This window comes from Mytilus galloprovincialis, chromosome 9 (genome assembly GCF_965363235.1).
Source record: "Mytilus galloprovincialis chromosome 9, xbMytGall1.hap1.1, whole genome shotgun sequence".
In the NCBI taxonomy this organism is placed as follows: domain Eukaryota; kingdom Metazoa; phylum Mollusca; class Bivalvia; order Mytilida; family Mytilidae; genus Mytilus; species Mytilus galloprovincialis.
Window position 1 is genome coordinate 14,099,203 of NC_134846.1, and position 17,863 is coordinate 14,117,065.

Below are 17,863 nucleotides of genomic sequence, written 5' to 3' on the forward strand. Positions count from 1 at the left end.
ACTAAACCCCTAACGGGAAGGATTGTGCCTGATGTTCATATGATGAAATCATAATCTTTCAGTCAGTTTAATTGAAGTCTGGAGCTGGCATGTCAGTTAACTGCTAGTAGTCTGTTGTTATTTATGTATTATTGTCATTTGTTTATTTTCTTTGGTTACATCTTCTGACATCAGACTCGGACTTCTCTTGAACTGAATTTTAATGTGCGTATTGTTATGCGTTTACTTTTCTACATTGGCTAGAGGTATAGGGGGAGGGTTGAGATCTCACAAACATGTTTAACCCCGCCACATTTTTGCGCCTGTCCCAAGTCAGGAGCCTCTGGCCTTTGTTAGTCTTGTATTATTTTAATTTTAGTTTCTTGTGTACAATTTGGAAATTAGTATGGCGTTCATTATCACTGAACTAGTATATTTTTGTTTAAGGGCCAGTTGAAGGAGTCAGGACGCCTCCGGGTGCGGGAATTTCTCGCTACATTGAAGACCTGTTGGTGACCTTCTGCTGTTGTTTTTTTTCTATGGTCGGGTTGTTGTCTCTTTGGCACATTCCCCATTTCCATTCTCAATTTTATTAGTCTTCTGTACATGATTTTATCATTTTTTACGCAAAAATGTTGTATAATTGTCAATTTTTTTTTCTGTCTGTCTGAGTTGAAGTGAAAATATGGCAGCTGATTAATTGTTGTGTTTTGAAGCCGTAGTTTACTGATTGTCACCTTGTAGTAAACAATCAACAAAGAAGCATGGATATTTAGCATGAGTATAACATGTACAATTAGATGAAAAGTTTATTTTAGTGACAGATCCGTGCGTATTTCCTTCACCAAATTTTTTCAAGAAAGGTCACCCTGCGGTCACTTTGAATAAGGAAAAAATGTCGGCAAATTGCTTCCTAGAACCAAGCAATTAAAAAAAGTAAAATTCTTCTTTATGTGGACAAATTAAAGAATTTTCTTCAGAAAAAAAGTATATGTACATAAGTTTAATAATGACAACTATCCATTTTGTTATAAAAAAACATATGCATAATTTTTTTTTTTTTATTTGAGGTTTCATATGACTTTAAGCCTCGATAGTCAAAATGAGAACATCAAATTTATATACAGCATTTAATAGTGTTATTGAAGTGAAATGATGAAGGACTAATTTAATTACTTTACATGATATTAACTTTAAAAATAGACAATCAATAAACAGGACCAACAATAGACTATTTCCAAAAATATCATGTGACTGATACCATCAGTTGTCTCTGAAAAGATGTTCTATTACTAATAGCATTAATTTAAATTGTACATAGTTTAATAGCAAATTTGAGATTTTTATTGCACTTTAATTACATTTTGTTTAAATTGGGGTAAAAAAAAAATTGTAAATAGTCTTTGTATGCAGTATGTAATCATCGTTGTCAATGGAATAATGTATTCCAAAAGAAGTTATTGTCCTTCAATGATATTTTTTAAAGATTATAGCATATTTGCCAAAAATCTTGAAAAACTGTGATAAATAAACTGTAAAGGACTAGCAACAATGAATAATGATACAAAATGTACAACAAAGCAAAAAACAAAAAATACTGAATTGTAATTCTCATCCGTTATTTTATTGATTTTGTATTTACATTTTTTCATAGATCAAATTTTTTATGTTCAGTGTATGTTCACTTGTGTTAATATGTTGAGGTAAGCCATTTTAATTGATATTTTATAGTGTGTCTTTCCATATTGTGATGTTACACTATTGTTTCAGGTAAGGGTGAAGGTTAGTACCTATTAAAATGTTTGAACCCGCTGTATTTGTTTGCACCTGTCCTCAGTCAGAAACCTGAATTTCAGTGGTTGTCGTTTTGTTGATGTGATTTCTTGTATATTCATTTTTGTCGAGCCTGCAACTTTTGTTGCAGAAAGCTCGACATAGGGATAGTGATCCGGCGGCGGCTACGGCGGCGGTGTTAGCTAACTTCTTAAAAGGTTTATATTTTAGAAGGTGAAAGACCTGGATGCTTCATACTTTGTATATAGATGCCTCATGTTACGAAGTTTCCGTCAGTCACATGTCCAATGTCCTTCACCTCATTTTCATGGTTCAGTGACCACTTGAAAAAAAAGTTCAGAATTTTTGTAATGTTGAATTCTCTCTTATTATAAGTAATAGGATAACTATATTTGGTATGTGCGTACTTTGCAAGGTCCTCATGCCCGTCAGACAGTTTTCACTTGACCTCGACCTCGTTTCATGGATCAGTGAACAAGGTTAAGTTTTGGTGGTCAAGTCCATATCTCAGATACTATAAGCAATAGGGCTAGTATATTTGGTGTATGGAAGGACTGGAAGGTGTACATGTCCAACTGGCCGGTGTCATCTGACCTTGACCTCATTTTCATGGTTCAGTGGTTATAGTTAAGTTTTTGTGTTTTGGTCTGTTTTCTCATACTTTATGCAATAGGTCTACTATATTTGTTGTATGGAATGATTGTAAAGTGTGCATGTCTAGCAGGCAGATGTCATTTGACCTTGACCTCATTTTCATGGTTAAGTGGTCAAAGTTAAGTTTTTAAGTTTTGGTCTTTTTATCTAATATTATATGCCAAAGGTCAGCTATATTTGGTGTATGGAAATATATTATGATCTATATGTCAGTCCCGCAGGTTTATTTGACCATGACCTCAATTGCACGGTTCATTGCACAGTGTTAAGTTTTTGTGTTTTGGTCTATTTTTCTTAAACTATAAGTAATAGATCAACTATATTTGTTGTATGGAAGCTTTGTTAGCTGTACATGTCTGCCTGGCATGGTTCATCTGACCTTGACCTCATTTTCATGGTTCATTGGTCTTTGTTTAGCTATCTTGGTTAATGTTAAGTTTATGTGACAGTTGTAATAAAGCTTTATACTTAGGACTTTCAACATAATATCAATGATTAGTAAAGAAGGCGAGACATTTCAGTGTGTGCACTCTTGTTTATATATATACATTAGACAGTTGGTTTTCCTGTTTGAGTGGTTTTACACTAGTCATTTTTGGGACCCTTTGTAACTTGCTGTTTGGTGTGCGCCAAGGCTGCATGTTGAAGGCAGTACTATTATAAATTGTGACTTGGATCGAGAGTTTTCTAATTGAAACTCATACCACATCTTCTTATATTTATGAACTTATATAAATTTTTAGATTTATTGTCCATAAAAACAATAGTCAGGTTATAATCTTGACATCTGTGATTCAAGTGAGCCGATTGGATCAGAATTAGGATTTGTTCAATTTAAAACATATTTGATCTCACACCCTGTGACGATAAAACATCTTTGATATCGCTTAAGTTTCAAAATTTATTACCAGCAGATACAACCCCGCAGCTGGTTTCCAAAAACTTTGGATTAAACAGGACTTGACATGAAAGATGTTATTTTCTCAAAATGAATGCTTTTTTAAATCCGGCTGTTTTAGGTTTGATTTCTAATCTATGGTTTGTTGTGAGGTCTTACGATTTATTGTCCTCATTGAAAGCTCGGTTGTTTTTTGGACAGGAAGACTTTTGATTATTATCCCTCATTCAAATTCAAACATTAGGAAGAATCTGTTGTCAATGTATTACAAATATTTATAATAGACATGATATTTATTGCAGTTCCGCCACTATTCAAATGCAGATTTTCAGCATTTCCCGCCATTCATTTATGCATTTAATTTGTAAAAGATAACTGATTAAAGGAAGTCGGTAAAGAGTCTGAAGTGGTTATTAAAACAGAAATTTCCATTGATTTTTGGATTGGAAGATGTCTTATCCTCAATTATTGTTATATTTAAGGGGGTTTTATTGCAATTAAAGACAGTAACAAGAATATAAGCCTGTCAATACTAGGGATGAAGTTAGAGTTATAAACAGCCTGAAGCTCCTTTTTGACTTTTACTCAAGTGGTGATATGTGAATGGATTGTGATTTCATTCTAGGATTTGTTTTGTTAACCGGAAATGTTTCTCTTGGAAAAAAAATATACATTTTTCAAGTGTTGTTTTGGATAGATTTTAGATTTTGAATTGTATTTTATTTTTGTCAAACGGAGAGAAAAAAATCTTATGCCTGGAGACAGTATGTGACTTTCCTATAATTGAGTTTGGGGTGCCTTACATTTAAGCAACAAAGCCAATCTTCATTTTATCATGTGACACAATTGCTCCCAGGAATTTAATTATTAAAAGATTGAAGTTTTTTATCATTTGAAGTCAGCTTTAGTTGCAAATTTCTCAAGTTAAAATAAACAAAAAAGATTTAACACATACTGACAATAAAATGGTGTATAACCCTGACCAGCAACTTCAAGAAAGCTCACTGACACAATAAGCTTCTACTTATAAAACGTAACTTTAATGAACAGACTTTTATATATCTACTAGTTTCCACATACATTCATGGTTCATTAGACAGAAAAAAATCTACTGACAAGGTTAAAAAAGCACAAAAAGGACAACAACTGACTACCTCTGTACAAACCTATTCTGAAAAAATTTAAGAGACCTCCACCTAACACAGTTTGACAAATATATTATCCTGATGATTGGATGAATTCCAAAAGAAACATTGTAATCTTAAATAAACTTTCAAATGTTCAAACAATTTAAATAAAAACTGCAGGGGTTGACTCTTTTCTATCTTTTTTATGCCCCCACTGTAACGTAGGGAGCATTAAGTTTTACCCTTATTCCGTCCGTATGTATGTCATCCCAAATTTGGTTTCATTCCCTTACTTTCGTTCTTTAGTTTGCCTTCACCAAATGTTATCAAACTTATACACAATGCTGATAACCACAAAACACAGATCAAGGTTGAATAATGGTGCCCTCACTTAAACTGTTTTTGTAAATTTGAGTTATGCCACTTTTCAAATGGGAAAATTGCTGAATTTTTTCGTCTAGTTCTCTAACTGTAATTTGCCTCAACAAAATGTTATGAAACTTATACAAAATGCTTATTTCTACAAAATACAGATCAAGTTCACATTTGGGTAGTGTCACTTTTACTGTTACATCCCTTTATAACTTTATATACACATCCCCATTTATTTGGTTGTGGAGGGCTTTGATCTTGCTGAGAAATTTTCAAACCCTGCTTATCAAGTTCAGCTGTCAAATGACTTTGATAATGAAAGGAAATCAGATTCAATATTCATTCCTCAACAATAGAGCATGAAATTAGAATTCTGGAGATAAGAATTTATATATCTCAATTTTTGTAATCCAAACCCGAACATATGAGATCATATGACTTAGTCCAAAAATATGTGGTTATATAATCTGCTATCTTAAAACTATACTTTGTCATGAAACCAAAGATCAGTATTGAAGAAAAAACACTGGGATTGGTATTGGAAAAATATATAACTGGAGAATGCTTACAATACTTCTCCACTTATTTTATGTGCATTCTATACAAATCTGCCTTGTGGTTTGCTATTGTTTCAATCAAATTTCAAAATGAAGAACAGAAGTAAATACACTGGTTGATATTCAGAACACCATTGTCAAACTTCTTTGCATATCTGATAACATTGCTTATTGATGGTAATTTGACATGAAATAAGACTTGTGTTTAAAATGAAAATAGGATGATTTTTAGATTATCCACACATGGAAACTCAAAAAGATTAAAGAGGGGCGTAAAGGAGGGATATCTGCATGGAAGAACGTGAAATAAAGTTGCAATTTCACGATGAATGAACAATTGAGAATTTATTGCAAGTTGATCTTTTTACCGATTTCACAAAACATGGTAAATAACAAACCCTTTTCACAGCTGTATGTGAAATAAAAATGACAAAACATGTTGCTTGAAATAACCCTTTACCACCCTCATAAAATGTTTGGTTGTGAAAATTTTTGTTCTTGATAAAAAGTTCCTACTGGTAATATTCACTTTAGCATTTTTCCTTAATATTTACAGATAAAATCAATGTTTTTGCCTTTATAGGCCTTCATTAATTTCAAAATTTTCTGTTCATTCTTTGATTTTACTGATGTTTACAGCTAGATGTTTTATTATACAAAAATAAAACTTTTCATTGGACATAATACATATGCTTATGACAAGCATGAGGTGATTCTACAATTTTTTTTTACGGATACAAGGACTTAAATTTTATGCAGTTAATATTCAAATACAGTTAGGATGGGGTTAAACTTGTTCTGACATTATTAACTTTGTCAAATTATTATGGAACTTTGATTCTGGAATATGAATATTTGATTGTGTTGACCTTTGATTTCTTTCAGGCAAATTAATGAATATTTTATCATACTGTAAACCAACTTATTTTCGCGAGTGATTTATTTTCGCGACTTTCGCGAGGAGAAAAATAATGTGAATAGGGAAATTGTTATTAATCTACATCAAGTAAATAAGAAAATCGTGAATTTTAAAAGCTGCGAAATGGACTAGAATTGGTAAAACGCGAAATTAAGTATCTGCGAAAATAAGTTGGTTCACAGTATATCAATTTTCATGTCTTTCTTTCTTTAGATATAATTATAAAATGATTATCCAAGACTTTGTCCACTGTCAACATCAAAATCTTGAGTTTTGCATTAATGCTATTTCTTTCTTCAAGGGAAAATGCATGCATGCATGCTCAAATTATGGAAATATTTTACTGTTTTTTTTTCCTGGTGCTTTTGTTGTCGGTTGTAGAAAAATAATAGGCTTTAAATGTATGGCTCTAATGAATCATTGTGTTTTCTTTGTATAATAATAGTCTTTAATGTGTAGCACTTCTATAACAAGTATATCTTTGAAAATTTATTATAGGTTTATAAATTTGAAAATATCATCTGCTTTTACTTTAGTTGTCAAGCTTTACTTTACATCTCTGTTACAAGCTCACAATTGCAAATGGAGGATCAAAGTAAATATAACATGTCAGAGTTATTTGATGTTTGGTGCTCAAAAGTTGAATCATTGTTGCAGTTATAAAATTGTTAGAAATAAAAGAGCTTAGATCCATCATATTTAATCTTACTCTGATTAAAGTTTGAATAGTAACTTCAAACAGTCACATATGTTGTAACAGCGTCTTTGTTGGGATTTTCTTTCAACTAGATTGTTCACCACTGTATGTATGTTATATTTTAGAATTGATTTTTATTCCATGTTAAAATCTATGAGCCTTATTTGGAGTTTTTCTCAAGAAGTGGAATAAATTGTTTGATGAAGACCTTAAAAGTGTGGTTAGAAAATGTAGGCAATTTTCGTTATGTTTGCCTATCAGTTGAAAACCAGATATTTTAAGAAGTTTATTCAATAAAGAATATAATTGGCAATACTTCTATATAGTTTTATGGAAAATCTATTTTGACATGGAAAAGTAATCTGTAATGATATGAAATTACTTTAAATAAACAGAATAATGAGAGAAATTATCGATGAAAAATCCATAAACATTTTGTTTTTTCTAAACGTCTGTTATGAGATATAAAGTTATTAACTATAAAAACGTCGGAAACCTGAAGATTAAAAGTTGATCAAAGAGTCTGACCTTTTGTTAATGATGGTCCTTGCTAGACAAGGTAGCTATCCCTTAATGAGGTATACTAATCAATAAACGACACTTTTATCATTACCCTAAAATGAAGGGGAATCAATACACGGGAAACATTTCTTCATTGACATGGAAAGAAAATTTTATAAGAAATTACACGGTTAGGGATTAGATGGTTTGCTTGCAGGTTTCAATTCAAAAGAAGATATTTATGTAGTTTCTAGAGTGAAATTCTTTGGGTAATTGGTCAGATTTATTTTTTATAAGGTATGTGAATTAATATGTATTGTAATTATTTTTGTGATTTTTTTTAACTGTAATAACTTAACACATAGCTTAACATGAATGAGTTTTCAGTAAAGTGTATGCAACTGAAAACAAATTCAAAATTGATTTTGGAAACAGATGAATTTAGGATAAAAAATTAATCTAATTTTCATTTTTCAGAACAAATGTATTATTATATTTGACTATTTAAAACATGAATTCACTTTAATTGTTTAATATTATGATTTTTTTTTAGTATTCTTCGATTTATTTGAAATACATTTAATGCATGCATTTTAGAAGATTTATAATTCTGAAATTTATTTGTTAGGTTATTTTGATATTATTAAATGTTCATGAATTATATTGAGTTTTGTTAAGAGGAGGTTACAATAGTAATACATCATAATGTAAAGGATTAGTTTATATTTACATTTTTTTCAAAATTACTTTATTTAATAGGCTTTGGCCTTTAAATTATATTCATTCTTTTAGAAATTAAGCAAGCTAGGTGGCAAAATATGCAAACAGTATAAGAACATCATTGAAAGTACCTTATCTTATTTCAGATCAACATAGATTGCACTCTTTTCCAGTAAACTAGTTTTAATTGTCAAAAATTATGGGCACAAGTGTTCCAATTTCCACAATATTCATTCAACACTCTCAAAACTTTGCTGCTCCAACCTTTTATATGATGGTAGAAAATAGATCTGAACATATAATGGGCTTACAATGGTATTTTCGTATGCACTGTACTTTATCCTAAGGTCAATATTATTATATTTAAGTTATAGATTGTTGATATTTTAAAAGTTTCAGACTGATATGATTTTTCTGTAATTCCCCTCAAAGATTGATGTGCTTTTTGTCATAAATCTGTCAGTAATACCAGATCTGTAAATGTCTTCACTTAGTTAGCGAGCAAACCTCTCTTGAGATACAGCAGAATATTAGATTTAATTTCACTGCCTATTGAAGCCTAATGAACAAGTCATTTTTCTGCAAAAATAGGAACCTGATAATTCTTCATCATGATAGGAATTATGCAATTGGTTTGCTTCAGATTATTTTTGCTGACAAATCAATTCTAGAAATATCTTCAGATTAATAAGGTTTGACTGTAGATGAGTAAAATCCCATATATCCTTGATGTGATATTTTTTGTTCCTCACAAATGAAACTTTTTGATTGATATTTAGTCAAAATAATTTTATCACATTTTACATGCTATTTTTTTTCCCATGTTTTTTTTTTTTGAAAATTGAGAGATAATTTGACTTGCTAAATAGCCAAGTTTCTTATAAATCCTACATCTAATTGTTTTATTTGTTTCTTTAATGTTTAGAAAATGTATTTCCAATTTATGATCTCAAATGTAATATGTTCAATTGACTAATGTGGGAAGGAGGGGGAGAGATCAATCTCCAGCGCAGAGTTCATATCCCTTCCATACATGCTTTGCAATACTGCAATATTAATATGTTATATGTCAGAACGAATATGTGATCTCTGCGCTGGAGATTGGGGAGAGATACCAGGATACCATTTAGAATGCGAATGTGATGTTGAACATTAAAAATTTGGAATATGAATTAACTTGTTATTTGATCAAATTATTGTCTTCTAGTCTTTGGTGGATATTTGTTTCATTGGCAATCATACAGCATCTCCTCATTGTCATCAATAACATATAAAATGTTAGTTCCCAACCATTTGATTGTCTGTCTCATTAGTCTGACAGAATACTTCTTCTCTGTGAATAAAGTTAGATAAAAAGATGTAGTCCATTAATATTGTAGTGTATTTTTAGCTCACCTGGCCCAGAGGGCCAAGTGAGCTTTTCCCATCACTTTGCGTTCGTCATCCGTCGTCATTAACTTTTACAAAAATCTTCTCCTCTGAAACTACTGGGCCAAATTAAACCAAACTTGGCCACAATCATCATTGGGGTATCTAGTTGGGTGACCCGCCCAACCAACCAAGATGGCTGCCATGGCTTAAAATAGAACATAGGGGTAAAATGCAGTTTTTGGCTTATAACTCAAAAACCAAAGCATTTAGAGCAAATCTGACATTGGGTAAAATTGTTTATCAGGTCAAGATCTATCTGCCCTGAAATTTTCAGATGAATTGAACAATACGTTGATGGGTTGCTTCCCCTGAATTGGTAATTTTAAGGAAATTTTGCTGTTTTTAGTTATTATCTTGAATATTATTATAGATAGAGATAAACTGTAAACAGCAATAATGTTCAGCAAAGTAAGATTTACAAATAAGTCAACATGACCGAAATGGTCAATTGACCCCCTAAGGAGTTCTTGTCCTTTATAGTCAATTTTTAACAATTTTAACATTTTCCACTGAAACTACTGGGCCAAGTTCATTATAGATAGAGATAATTGTAAGCAGCAAGACGGTTTAGTAAAGTAAGATGTACAAACACATCACCATCACCAAAACACAATTTTGTCATGAATCCATTTGCTTCCTTTGTTTGATATTCACATAGACCAAGGTGAGCTACACAGGCTCTTTAGAGCCTCTAGTTAAATTTTAAATGAATATGAATTTGAATTATTTAACAAATTTTTTTTCAGCAAATCAGGAAACCTAAGATTGCTGTCTTATAGAAGAGATTGAATTAGATAAAATATTTATATTGAACGATCGTTGTACATACTGAACATTTATTGGACGAAGAATAAGGAACTTTCAGTGAAGGAGTAGATATACTAGTGCTTAAGGAAGATATCAGTATTTGTTTTATTAAAAGAAAGTACAGGTGGGTTTAAGAAAGTAACCAAATAAAAGCCCAGAAAGAATTGATATCTTACATGTTAATGCTCTGTAAACGATAGTTAAGTTTTGTAATGCATGAAATAATTTGCCACTGGTTATGAAGCAAGCAACTATTAATAACAGTGGCAGATCCAGAACTTTTCATAAAGGGGGAGGGGCGGTGAATGACCTTAGGGGGCCCGCTCCAGTCATGCTTCAGTGATTTCCTATATAATCAACCAAAATTTTCCAAAAGAGGGGGGGGTGGCAGGGCCCCCCTGGATCCACCTATGAATAAACCAAAGATTGCCCTAACTACCATAGCTTGTTGGTGTATTACCCCCTAGCTTTGAACTTAAAATACTGAGACAAACTGTCCAAAGAACACAGTTATTTTGTAGTGGATTTCTATTAGACAATAAACGAATCAAAATTTTAAAACCCCACACACACTTTCTCATTTATATTTTTACAGTGTGGTGCACTACTTATTAGACCAATTATGTCAAAATTATAGAAAAGTTCATTAGCTCTTAACTCAAAATATGGACAATTTTATGTTTTGGGATCTTGAATGCTATGACAGTTTCCAAAATACTAATGTCAACTTTTTCAGTTTGATGATGCTTTAATATATCATTGTACACATTAAGCCTAGAATTTTTTGTTATTGTCTGGGTTGAGAGATTGAATCTTGCACATGTAAGGAACATGTTAATGAATTGTATTTAATAATCTTGTGTCATTGCCATTTGTCCTATAGATATAAAAGGATTATTATGCATGTATTTAATTTTCAATTAGAATTTCAATGACATTCTTTTTCTCTCCGTTAAAATTTCCTAAATTTGAAATTCATAGGTTATTTATTATTTTTGCTTTTTCATGTAAAGAATTTTCCTGTTTACAAAATGAAATACTAAGATATATATTTTTAAATGTCAGAAAAAGAAATAAAAGATTTGGTTTATGATAAATGTTGTTGTAGACTGGTTTATAATCTATAATATATTTTGTGACCTTAGATTTACAGTGACTTGACTGTTAGTGTTGCTATTCACCAATTGCAACTCATTCAAAATTTTGACCCAATTGCAATTTGTTTTATTAAATCAAATTGTTCAACTGGTCAAAAATTTGAACAAACTGTTCAGCCAAAATATGAAAGTGCAAAGTGATAAAATAAATCATACTTACAATCCTATGTGTCTGTCACTCCACTGTATTGATGTAATTCCTAAATCAGTCTATCAATCTGTATAGGTATATTACAGCCATTACCATACTAAAGGTGAACTGTTTTATTTTGAATTGCTATAAAAATGTCAAAACTAAGCTTTTATACAGTTTTTCTTTCGAAAAGTATTCTATATTTATAAGAATCACACATTATGTGAATAAAAACATTTCATATTCAGTAAAATATTTGAAATTGCAATATATTTGTAGGAAGGGGAGATAATCGCTTTTTGGTTTCAAAAAGTCTTTATTCAAAAGAATAGTATTTTAGGTTATCTCCCCAAGGAAGCATATTGTTATTTCATACATATTTTACTGAATATGAAATGTTTTTATTCACATAATGTGTGATTCGTATAAATATAGAATACTTTTCGAAAGAAAAACTCTATAAAAGCTTAGTTTTGACATTTTTATAGCAATTCAAAATAAAACAGTTCACCTTTAGTATGGTAATGGCTGTAATATAACTATACAGATTGATAGACTGATTTAGGAATTACATCAATACAGTGGAGTTACAGACTTATAGGATTGTAAGTATGATTTATTTTATCACTTTGCACTTTCACATTTTGGCTGAACAGTTTGTTCAAAATTTTGACCAGTTGAACAATTTGATTTAATAAAACAAATTGCAATTGGGTCAAAATTTTGAATGAGTTGCAATTGGTGAATAGCAACACTAACAGTCAAGTCACTGTAAGTCCAATTGCTAGCATAGCATGGAGTTGGAATAATAGTTCCTTATGCGTGTATTGTTCATTTAAAAGTGGTTCAAATGTAAAGTATTTTCTGACATTGATCGTGTATATATCCATGCAGGGACTATATTTATAAGCCTTTCTATCTTAAAATCCCGGAAATTGACACTGAGTTCTTTCTTAGAATTAGAAAATAATGGAAAGAAAACATTTTTCTTTCTGTAAGTGACCCAATATAACATGAGATATTTGTTGTTTAGAGAAATAACATTCTTTAAATTAGAAATCGTGACGAGTCATTGGTTGTTCCATTGTATAAGATTGAAGCAGTAAATGACATTAAGTCACACCGATTGACGTTTATTGAAGAAACAAGTAGCTTGATTAAAGATAACTATATTGTAAACGTGGGACTTCTTGTCCTATAATTGATTAGTTTTCTCCATACATTAGGTAGCAGTGATTCTCTGTCCAACATCATTAAAAAACATTGACTGAGTTTAATGATATATATGATATGGAATGGTTGCATGAAGATGGGTCTCTGGAAAGGTTGATATTCCAAAGTTTACATGAATGGAAATCATGTCAGTTCAAATTTGAGCACTTTTTAAATACACTGTATTTGACAGTAATGTAGTGGTTATAAGACATCTTATACACATTGTTGCTTGGTTGGTTTTGGTTGTTTTAAAGTAATATGAGTAGGATTATTGGTTGGCTTTTGGTTGTTCATGTTAATTAGTTAACTTGGTTTTTATACAACCGTAGAACTTTTTTAGGGTTTGTGCAATGCTATGATGTCCTTGTGGTTTTGTGGTCTGAAGACACATTTGGTTTCCAGACACATTTGGTTTCCTGACAATAACTTAAAGTTAAGTACCTTGGATATTGATCTCTATAAAGTAGATTCAATACCACAAAAGGAAGGTTGGGATTGATTTTGGGGGTTATGCGGTTCCAACAGAGTAAGAATAAAGGACCAAAAAGGACTAAAGACAAGCATTTTTGTAGTTTCCTGACAATAACTTTGGTGTAAGTGTATGGATCTCTCTTAAGTTGTACATTGTACTACAAGACTCAATACTACAATGGGAAAGCTGGGATTGATTTTGGGGTAATTAATCCCAAGTGGGGGAGGGGGGGGGGTAAAAAAGATTGGGGGAGATTTTTGATTTTTATGCCCCACCTACGATAGTAGAGGGGCATTATGTTTCCTGGTTTGTGCGTCTGTTCGTCTATTGGTCCGTCCATTCGTTTGTTCGTCTGTCTGTTCAGCTTCAGGTTAAAGTTTTTGGTCAAGGTAAATATTGATGAAGCGGAAGTCCAATCAACTTGAACCTTAGTACACATGTTCCCTATGATATGATCTTTCTAGTTTTAATGCCAAATTATAGTTTTTACCCCAATTTCACAGTCCACTTAACATAGAAAATGATAGAAGGAGTGGGGCATCTGTGTACTGGGGACACATTCTTTTTTTCACTATTTTTGGCTTGGGGTTCATATTTTTTTCTTCTTCAAAATTTTTGAAATGAAATTTTTTTCAAAAGAGTTTATAGAAGAAATCTTTAATTGAACAATTTTGCACAATTAAGCACAGTAATGTGCAATAAATTTTTAAGATCTTTGACCACACATATTTTGTGTCAGAAACCTGTATTATGTTGAAAATTTGATCACAATCCAAATTCAGACAGTATTAACCTTGAATATTGTGTCCAAACTTTCCCCGACTGTTCGGGGTTCAACCTCTGTGTGGATTATCAGGCTGTGCTGCGCTCAGCAAAGCATTTTATTTATCTCTTGTTATACTGTATTGAAGGGTTTGTAACTTTGATGTTTATTGAAAATATAAATAGCTTTTGAAATACAATTATGTTAGAAACATGAGACTTCTTGTCCTGTAATTGATTAGTTTTCTCTGGACATTTAAGGTAGCCAGGATTTCTCTGTCCAACATCATTAAATAATTTTGGCTCAGTTTAATGATATACTACGGATCAATGTAAAAGTTGTTTCATGAAAAAATAATTGCTATATGTAAAAAGGAAAGTTTGACTCAATAATGGTGATAGACTATTGAAGTTAAACTTGTGGGGGTAATAGATGAAGTTTAAGTCATCCTGACCATGTAAAGGGTTGATATCCTTGTAACTTCTTAAAACATTAAAGTTAAACTTGTGGGGTATTAGATGAAGTTTAAGTCATCCTGACCATGTAAAGGGTTGATATCCCTGTAACTTCTTAAAACATTAAAGTTAAACTTGTGGGGTATTAGATGAAGTTTAAGTCATCCTGACCATGTAAAGGGTTGATATCCCTGTAACTTCTTGAAACATTAAAGTTAAACTTGTGGGGTATTAGATGAAGTTTAAGTCATCCTGACCATGTAAAGGGTTGATATCCCTGTAACTTCTTAAAACATTAAAGTTAGACTTGTGGGGTATTAGATGAAGTTTAAGTCATCCTGACCATGTAAAGGGTTGATATCCCTTGTAGCTTCTTAAAACATTAAAGTTAAACTTGTGGGGTATTAGATGAAGTTTAAGTAATCCTGACCATGTAAAAGGTTGATATCCTTGTAGCTTCTTAAAACATTAAAGTTAGAAATGAAGACCATAACATCATGGTTAATAATCTAGATTTGTTGTAAAGTTTATTGAGACTGTAACACAACACAAATTGAACAAGATAGACCTATATCTGGTCACCTTCAATAGACAATTGCCCACAACTCCCCTCTGTGAAATTTTGTGAAGTAGAAATGCTATAAAAACTACCTCAACAAACACAACTAAAAAAAAATACTTAATTGTGAAGAAGTTGCTGTTACAGATAGTATGATATGTGCATGTATGGCAGCCTAATTTTCCCAGGCATCTTTTCAATACTAAAACAGGTGTACTAAATCTGTATGAATTTCCCAAGGTACTCTAATACTAAAACAGGTGTACTAAATCTGTAGGAATTTCCCAAGGTACTCTAATACTAAAACAAGTGTACTAAATCTGTAGGAATTTCCCAAGGTACTCTAATACTAAAACAGGTGTACTAAATCAGTAGGAATTTCCCAAGGTACTCTAATACTAAAACAGTTATACTAAATCTGTAGGAATTTCCCAAGGTACTCTAATACTAAAAAGGTGTACTAAATCTGTAGGAATTTCCCAAGGTACTCTAATACTAAAACAGGTGTACTAAATCTGTAGGAATTTCCCAAGGTACTCTAATACTAAAACAGCTGTACTAAATCTGTAGGAATTTCCCAAGGTACTCTAATACTAAAAAGGTGTACTAAATCTGTAGGAATTTCCCAAGGTACACCAATACTAAAACAGCTGTACTCAATCTGTAGGAATTTCCCAAGGTACTCTAATACTAAAACAGGTGTACTAAATCTGTAGGAATTTCCCAAGGTACTGTATCTATATGTTTTTTTTCACATTTCTCACAATACGTTTTTATTGCAACTTATTCCTTAAATTCCACTTGGGGGTGGGGGGTGTAGTTTAATATGTTTCATGGCCATACAATTCAAGGAGAATCCTCAATATGAACAAACTTGATTCATTGTGAACATTTCTTGCATGAATCATTTTTTAATGCAGGTTTATAAAACTATGATTTTAAGAATATCTTAGTTTGTGTGTATTGCTTACATGGTTTTGTTACTGTCTGAGTTTCTGCAATAATCTTTTGTTTGTTCTAACATGTAATTTGATAGATTTCATTCCTTTTGCATGTACTGACCTATCAGCTTTTACTCTTTTTGAATGCTGTATAATGAACTGTATCTCAAAGTAACCTTTAGTCTGTCTTTATGGGATTTTCTTAGACATTTTTTTGATATTAATGAATATTTACTAAGTTTTTGTCTGGTGCTTCTTTTAATTATAGGTTTTAAAGTCAATAGTCTCAATACAAGAACAGAATCTATATCTGTTATTACTTTGCTTCATTTAAATATGCTTTCAAAAATCAATTTCAGTCCCAAGAAAATCTTTAACAGTGGAAGAATTTGGTTTTAAGAATCTTAAACATTGTATCAGACTCTGTATAAAACCAGTTAATCACAGCAAGATAAATCCGTTAATAGAAAATTACTTCAGAAAATAGCTGGCTTTACATCATGTTAAATGGATAAATTGATCGCACTATTATAAGCTGGATAACGAGTTGGTTTAGCCACTATAAACCGGTGTATTGATCTGAACAAACATGTAAGGGATAAGCACCCTGTGTCCACAAATAAAAATGATTTCCGATCTCCATAGAAAGTGATTGTTGTTTGTTCAAGATGTCCTTCTAGGCAATTATCTGAAGAGTAAAACTATTTGTCTCAGTGTGAGGGAAGCGTTCCTTAAACATCATTCATCGTTGAATTGTCAATATATTTACTTTTTGGGGATCGACAAATTTATGTTTTAATGAAACCATGTAAATAGTCTGTAGGATTATTGACTTCTTCTGCTTGGGATGGTTGTTTCTTTAAGTAATTACACGGGAGAAGATTTACTCAGATTACAGACTTGTTCAAGAAACATCAAAATTGCTTTCTTTTATAATGTCTAATTTAGAAAATACAAACCAAATATATTGTTTTCAGTTATTGAATATTATTTGGGAATGCCATGAATGCAATATTTAAAAAGTTTTGTTATTTATGTAATAGTTGTAATAATTAAGTGCCAGTTTTTGTAAAAATCAGGCAATTTAGGTAAAAATTAAAACATGATTAGAAAAAACCCACTGAGCTAATCATGCTATTTAATACGAACCATCATCCTGAGTTAAAAAGTATTAGTCTTTCGTTTGTGTGTGTCTGGTAATATCAAATAACTTGGTTAGAAAATTGGTTAGAATGATAGCAAATTACAGAGTTATCTCCCCTTTTTTGTTAATTTCTAATGCATTTCAACCAAATTGTATCTTCTATTACCAGAACAGAAAATGGAAATGAATGTTATTTTTGTGCATAACTACATATTATGAACTGGAATCAATGTCAAATAGGGTTGGGTTTTTTTTATCATGTTTTCACCACTGCCTGATTCTTAGGCAGACTGGCACTTAAGTTGCCTTTGGTAGGAATGCTGATGTGTATGAGCATGCAGTCAGTACCAAAAACCCATGTGATTTGAAAAAAACAGTAATATACCAAGGTGATGATAAAAAATCAAAGACAAAGAGAAAACTCTGAAAACTATGGTGCTCTTGGAGTGTATGCAGTTCCTGCTCAAATTGTGAAATCCATCTTAAAATGAACCACTTGTTTCATGAAAAATTTCATCATATATGATAAAGAAACATTGCATAATATGATTTAGGAACATTTCATCAT

General features: G+C 31.5%; 1 protein-coding gene across 2 annotated transcripts in view; it reads left to right on the forward strand.

Moving 5' to 3' along the window:
* The window catches only part of LOC143044472 (high-affinity choline transporter 1-like), a 33,276-nt gene that overhangs the window by 3,486 nt on the left and 11,927 nt on the right, over positions 1-17,863 (forward strand). Inside the window, exon 3 of one of the 2 annotated variants that reach the window (XM_076216511.1) lies at positions 10,396-10,580. The exons of the other annotated variant lie outside the window; for it this stretch is intronic. The gene's annotated coding sequence lies outside the window, so the exon portion shown is untranslated. The remainder of the gene's footprint in view (positions 1-10,395; positions 10,581-17,863) is intronic. 2 annotated transcript variants of the gene reach the window in all.